Raw genomic sequence first — 7,230 nt, 5'->3', positions numbered from 1 at the left:
ATGGGGTACGGTTAAGGCCGTAATCACAGGGGGGGGGAGATTAGGGTGACCCCCTTCCTTTAAATGTTTGTCCGAATTGTAAAAACGTAACAAAAATGAATACAAACAAATTTTGTATGCGCTTTTTGAATTTTGTTTTGTACCCCACTTCCCCTGGACACGTCCCTGGGTACGGCTGTGCTTCTAAATACTGCAAAACTTTTTATTTGTTTCATTTGTAACCTTAATAGCTTCTACAGCTCTACTGAAGTTTCGTTAACGGAATTTTTTTTATCTAAACAGGGAATTTCACATGTTGAGATTTGATTATCAGTGGAAAAGATTTGCAAAATATGAACTAGGACTGGCTAGGTGAATTTATTTCTCAGAAAGTAGATAAGATCGACCAAGATTGGGGCAAAATATCCTAATCTCAAAAGACTAGCTTACATAATTTTATGTGCTGAAAAAAGAAAGGGGCCCATTTTATTTTCATTCCTTTAATAATTTTTAGGGAAACCTATGATTTATCCAAGGGCGTGTCAAGTATTTTTGTTCGGGGGAGGAGGGGTTTACAAAATAAAACTGTAAAAATGCATCAAAATCTTGTTTATATGCATTTTTGTTAGTCCTTACGAATCCGACAAAAAATCCGTGATGGAAATCACTAGATCAGCTCAAATCACTAGATTCTTTACCACAAAGTCTTTTCACATTTTTATGCAGAGAATAGAACATCCTTCCTTTCTCCATGTATTTCCCAATTTGGTAACCTTGGCTTATAACTCGATTACTGAAAATTTGTTATCGGTGATGTAATAGAAATATTTACTTTTTTTTTTTTTTTTGGTCGATTCAAAACCCTGGTTTTTTCTCCAGAAACATAGAAACTATTTTATTTTTACTCTAGTTGAGCTAGTGTAATTATTGAACACCAGTGACAATTTTGAAAATGACCTTTTTATATTTTCATGTAAAAAGTTTGTCCCACCCTTCCAAAATTTCGAAAATTTTGATATTACTTCTTTAATAAAAAAGATCCAGAGAAAATCTTTTTCTCTCGACACGTTTTTGTTTATTGGTAACGATTGTTCATTCTATTACTAAAGCTGTAAGAGAGCCTTGGCTCCTCACCTGGATCTGCGTCACTGTCAAACAACATAGTTTTCAATTAAATATTCATTTATTTAAAAATATCACAGGCTAAAAACTACAATCAGATACAATAAAGGCAGGTTCTCACAAAGTTTAAATTGTTGTCAAATTTGGGTCTTGTACATCCTGTTTCCACCTTTTTGTAGAATCCACAAGAGCACGAGGAATTTCCTATTTTGAAGAATCTTAGACATATTGATTTCCATGCATTAGTGAAGAAAGTGTTTCTTCTTCCAGTCTGTTTGTCAAAGGTGATTTAATTAACTTCAGCAAGGAGAACTGTCTCTCAGCTGATGCGCTCGAATGTGGAAGTGCCATAAGGAACTTCATCATTTGTGTCAAAATGGGGAACATAAAATCTCCCGCAGCATTCTTGCACTTCCCAAGGAAGTTCCAGAATAAAACAGGATCGCTGTTATTTTGTGTATGCACTCGAATCAGTTCTCCTGCATGTGGAATTAGCCGCCATTCCCTGTTCAAAGCTTCTGCTTCCAGATCCGTGGTCTGCGAGAAGCGATCATACAATCCAGTAATTGATGAGACAGAGCCAGAAACTGCAGCAGTAGGGCTCAAACACTTTAGCTGATGTAAAAGATCGTCTGATTGCTGATTCGGAATCAAATCTTCTCACAATATATTTGGTAAAACCTAACACATTTGTTGCGAACTCTATCAACTAATTTGGCGTCACAGTTTTTCGCAAACGATTCAAATTTTGCACCAAAATACATACTCTCATATTTTTCAGGTTGTTTGGATGTTTAAAGTCAACCTTCCAAGGTCCCGATCATCTCAACTTTTCAGTTTTTACAAAGCAACACATTATTTCTTTCAGTCCTACTTCGACCTTTTCCAAAAGGACATGTACTGGAACTTTTTCACTCTGGAACTCTTTGCTGAGGCTGTTTACTATTGCCAAAATGTGTCCAAGGAACAAATAGTGTAACCGCACTGTATTGTTCTTTAGAGCAGCATATAGAGCATGAGCGGATGGTTCGCTCTCAGCCAGCATGGATTGAAAATATAAGATTAAAGCTTCCCACTGCTCGAGCAAACGTTCAGTTACGTTTTCCATTGCCAGCCAACGTGTTCACTGGGATACAGAAGGCAGTGCTCAGCAATACTAACAAACCTTTGACACTCCGCTAACTCTTGCTTTCTTTCTGGACTATAAGCAATGAAATTATATATATCATGGCTAAACTGGACGATTGACTTATCTAAAATTTCCAGTTCAGCAGCTGAACACAACGCAAAAGAGCGACAAATACACCCACAAATTGAAAGTCAAGGAATGCATCGTTTCAAAAGTGTAGCTAGACCATTCACTGATCCAACCATAATGCTGGCATTGTCTGACGTGAAGTTGATCATGTTTTTCAACGGAATCCCTTTTGAGTCAAATTCATTCAGTATGAACTTTTTTAGTCCTTGAGCAGAGGCATCAGTTACAACCGGCATGGAAAAAAAACACTCGACTACATCTTCATCACTCACTGAGAAAATCGCACCATTATGACAAAAATTTGGTTGTTGTTTGGTCAGTGGACTCGTCCACAATTATGGAAAACTTTGTATTTTTTAGTGTTTCCGAGAGATCGTTAGCCCCAGTTCTTCCCACTTTTTTAATCAAAACAGTGGTCTTCGTTCTTCCACAGTTCAAATTATTAATGACTTGAGAGTCTTTGACATGAAACTTGATAATTTGTGGAAGTGTGTCCATTAGTGAAAAAGGAAGATTTTCTTTGGCAACCCACGCAGACAAGGCCAATGACAGCTTTACACTCTGGTCAAGATAACTTTTATGCTCGTGCACTCTTTCAGAAAAGCTTGCTGGGTCGGACACTGAAACTTGGTTTTTCTTAGCATTCATGGCTTTCGCATGCTCTGATTCTGGACCTCTATTAGCATGACGAAGCACAGCGGATTTGCTACCCTTTAGCACCTTGCAGCAGTACTTGCAGTATGCTTTGCTCGGAACTAATTGGCCTGGGACTAGCCAGTCTCTAAGTAGGGGGTCCTTCATCCATTTTCTTACAAAAACTTTGAGAGTAAAACTTCTTTATCTTGGCTCTATTACTAATAGATTTTTGGTCATTTTTTTTCTCCTTTGACCACCGTTTCTCTTATCATTCTTTTTGTACATTTTAGTTTCTAAATCTATCACGTCAGATAGTTCAGACGAGTCAGACTCAAAATCGTCTGAGCCACCTGAATAACTAGATAAATCACTGGCATTATCATTATCTTTAGATCCAGAACTCTTTGTGTCTGGGATGGACTCAATAACATCTAAGTTTGAAACTCCTAAAGCAAAGGTGACACAGCTAGCAGGTACTGTCTGTTCATGAACCGGAGCACTAATATTTCCTGACTGAGTGTTTAGGCTATTTTCATTCTTTTTAGCAGACTTCTCAAAGAAATCAAAAAGGTTCTTGTTCTTTTTGGCATTTGAAGCTTCCATGTGGCCTTGATATTTCTTTTCCTACAAAAAAAATTTGTAAGTTTAGTTTTTCACGGATAGCATAACGGGGCAGGGCAGGGTATACTCAAAACACAGTCAACTCAATAAAGCAGAACTACCATTATAAAAAAAGTAAACGAAATGGGACAGGAACCACTAGTTTCACAAAGCAGACGACTACTCACTGAACAACTAGAATTGGTTTCTAGAATTGAAAGCAAATGGCTTCTAGAATAATTAAATATAAAAAAGAGTTTCTTCAGCTGTAAGGAAGGAACAGCACTAAAACTTATAACGAACAGAAAAAAATCCGGGTGTTAGGGGAGTCATGTTATATACCATCCTAGATCCCTCCATCCTTACGCTGCAGTTTTTTAATGCTTTAAAAAAATGATTATTCTAAATCAACGGGTCATGTGTTTCAGCAGTGATTCTTAAAGGATTGGGACATTAAATTTGAAGTTTAGTGTAAAGAGCGAGGGATTGATGAGGCATCCCCCCATTTGTGGAGTAATGTCTGACTCATAATGGCTCGTGAGCTTGAGCTTCTCCTTGACGCAAGTGACAATTTTCCATTATAAAAGTTTTTCACATATCGTATGACACGTTTCTCAGTTCACTCGAATATAATTATAGTATATCTTGATTGGTCGAAGTTTCAGGGTGCAATAAAATAGAAAATAGGTCATTTTGCTGAAGATGTTATTATGTTAAGTTTCATCAAGCTTCGTCTTTATAATCAATTGGTGCAGTCGGAATGCAAACTTCTCTTGCCATTAGTGAATGAATAAAAAAAATTTTAAGTGATAACTATAATATAAGTCTTGATAATGATATGGAACCTTTGGGTGCGCGTCAACGTGCCAAAAATGTTTGCAGGTTCAAGCCATTTTAGGATGAAGGTAATAACAAGCAATTAATTATAATTAATGATAATTGACGTTTGGAACGCACCTTTGTTTTTTTTCTGGGTCTCCTGCAAAATCAGGAAGATAGCACATGTTCCTTTTATGATAGCAATAACCAATTTTCTAGGATATGCTAGTAAACTGACATTTGTTTGTATTTTCACTTTTTTTTTATTTGGAAGCTATAATTTAAAATGTGGCTGATTCAAAAGACTAAACTATTTATCTGTTTCAGATTTCCTGCTCAGAAAGCAATTCTGAAAGAGATTTTGATGCCCAGAATTGCAGCTAGTCATTAAGAGCCACCTTAATTAGGTTTGTTTCTTTTTTCTTGTTGTAGAAATTGTGCTTGGTTTTTACATCAAAACCCTCATAATCCTTTTCCAGTGAGATCTAGCGCGGGAAGCCTCAGCGTAGTCAGTGGGGAGTATTGTTGAGCTAAGAGTTGAGCCAAAACCTAAAATTAACGACATTAAAACTTACATCGAAACATCTTAACTTTTAGCAGTTTCTTGGGGTCCTTGATACTGATCCTTGAGACTGATTGGGGTCCGAGGGGACAATTATTCCGTTCTTCCCTAAAATTTTGCTAAAAACACAAATGACAAATATATACATACAACCTCAGTTACCATAGTAAGTGGCATAGCTAGATGGGTGGAGGAGAATTTAGGGTTCCAAATTCTCCCAAGCAATCTTTCCTGCAGATGAATATCCTGAACCGGATTTTACCGCTGAAATGGTAACTTGGTAACATCTCTGCCAGTAATATTTTAAAACCTATTAAATTTTATAGTTTATGTAGGATTCACCGTTATTTTGAAATCATATTCCTTTCAAATTATTTATTCATGACGAAAAATATTTAGCTAAAACTTGATGCTACCCTAGGATTGTTGTTTTCGCACTGGAACATAAATTAGTGTCCCATCTTGACGTGAAAGTCTCAAATTTGTTTAAAATCGTAGTTACATGATTAAAAATTATAATTAACACTAATTAAAACTGTGTTAGGTGCGGACTGCTTGGGGAGAGGTAGCCTTTCTTGCTCATGTTTTATTCGTAATAATATTTTTTTTCTTTTATGGTCTAGCTTTTCTCGTTATTCGTGGCAACAGAGGAGCTAGCATAGATCAGCGACCTTTGTCACTAGCCAAGGACGTACCAAGAATTTTTTTTTTCCTCAATAGTCCTCGCTCTTAACGCTGACGTTGTTTAGTACTTTTGAAAAAGTTTTTTATTGTTCTAGTTAAACGAGGTTTGTGTTTCAGGAATCGTTCCTATAGAAGTGGGACAAAATTCAAACTCTAGCTTAAAGAGCGAGGTCTTGAGGAGGGGGCACCCCCCTCTCATATATGTTATAATTTCTGTTCGTTTTAAGTTTTAATGTTGTTCCTTACTTTCAGTTCAAAAAACTTTTTTATATTTAATTTCTGACCTTTTTTTTAAATAATACCAGGAAATATGGCTCCACCTCCACGCAAATATGCCTCCTCCCCGCGGATAGACAATTCAATCCTGGTGACAATTTACCCGGAAAATGATCCTTAATTTCTCCACGTGTGAAATTGGGACGAATAAGAGAAAGCAGGACATAAGAAGAATTTCATATATATATTCTGCCAAATTCCCCCAGTTTAAAATTTCCCCTGAAAAATTCACCTCCTGGAAACTTCCCTCCCCGTGGAAAATCCCCCAGCAGAAAATTCGCCCCCACCACTCAAAAATGTATGCATACTTGCCAATAACAAATACTATGTATAAACAATGGACAAATTTTATAACTTAAAGACTTTATAACTTAAAGACTTAATGACTGCATAGTCATTGAGGTGAGTGTAATTAAAAATCATAGTAGAAGGGATATGATTCTGAAGAATTGAAAAATGTTGTGTCAGGATCCCCAAGGGCTTAAGAAAGAATCGCTTGCCAAACTGTCAAAAGAATACTAGATTAAAGAAAAAAAGACATACCCACGTTTATTTTGCTTATTAAAGCCGTTTGACCAAATTAGTTTCCACATATTTGGATGCTTAACAATGTAGGCAAATACACAGGGCGAGAGCTCAAGCCCTCCTCCCCGAAATGTCACGATTTTTTATGGATTAATATATATTTTCTAATATTTCTTCTATAATTCACCTCTTTTTGAGGGTTCCGACGAACTTCATCTTGACGGTATGAAAAAAAAATGATGAAAGTAGTGATATGAGTGGTAACTTACACACTGTAGAGTATAACCTATACACTGTATAAACTATTTTTTAACTGACTCAGATGGGGTACCATTATTTAGTTATTTTGACATTTTGCACTTAAACTAGCGGCTGATTCTAATTTCACTAAGGCCACTTCAGCTGCAAGTGCAGTTTAAAAATAGCAGCCTTAGTGTCAACTGAAATACTAAAATAATTTGAACATTGAAGAATGAATGACAATTGTCACCTATGAGTCAATTTACAAACTGTTTGCATGTGACAAAGTTAACCTAGCTAACCTAGCACTTAAGAGGAAGAAGGTCGTGCGCTGTAGAACAGGAAAATTTCGTCGGCAAAATTTTAAAATACTTCTTCCAAAATCTAGCGCAGCGACCTTTATAATTTACATGATGGCTCACTATGTTAAGCCCGGTCTCTTTTAACATTTTATCGAACGGCTTTTTCGATGCAAACTGCATTTGTAGCTAGACCTTCCTCAATCTTTTTTACAATACGCCGCAACTTA

The 7,230-nt window shown here is 36.5% G+C and overlaps 1 pseudogene; it reads right to left on the bottom strand.

Moving 5' to 3' along the window:
- Nucleotides 1-1,313: 1,313 nt before the first annotated feature.
- Nucleotides 1,314-5,141, bottom strand: LOC148948340 (uncharacterized; annotated as a pseudogene).
- Between the last annotated feature and the right edge of the window lie 2,089 nt (nucleotides 5,142-7,230).

This window comes from Artemia sp. Qi Xiang Cuo, chromosome 9, assembly GCF_049724085.1.
Source record: "Artemia sp. Qi Xiang Cuo chromosome 9, ASM4972408v1, whole genome shotgun sequence".
Lineage (NCBI taxonomy): Eukaryota > Metazoa > Arthropoda > Branchiopoda > Anostraca > Artemiidae > Artemia > Artemia sp. Qi Xiang Cuo.
Note: the sequence above shows the minus strand (reverse complement) of the source record. Positions and strands in the feature narration are given on the sequence as shown.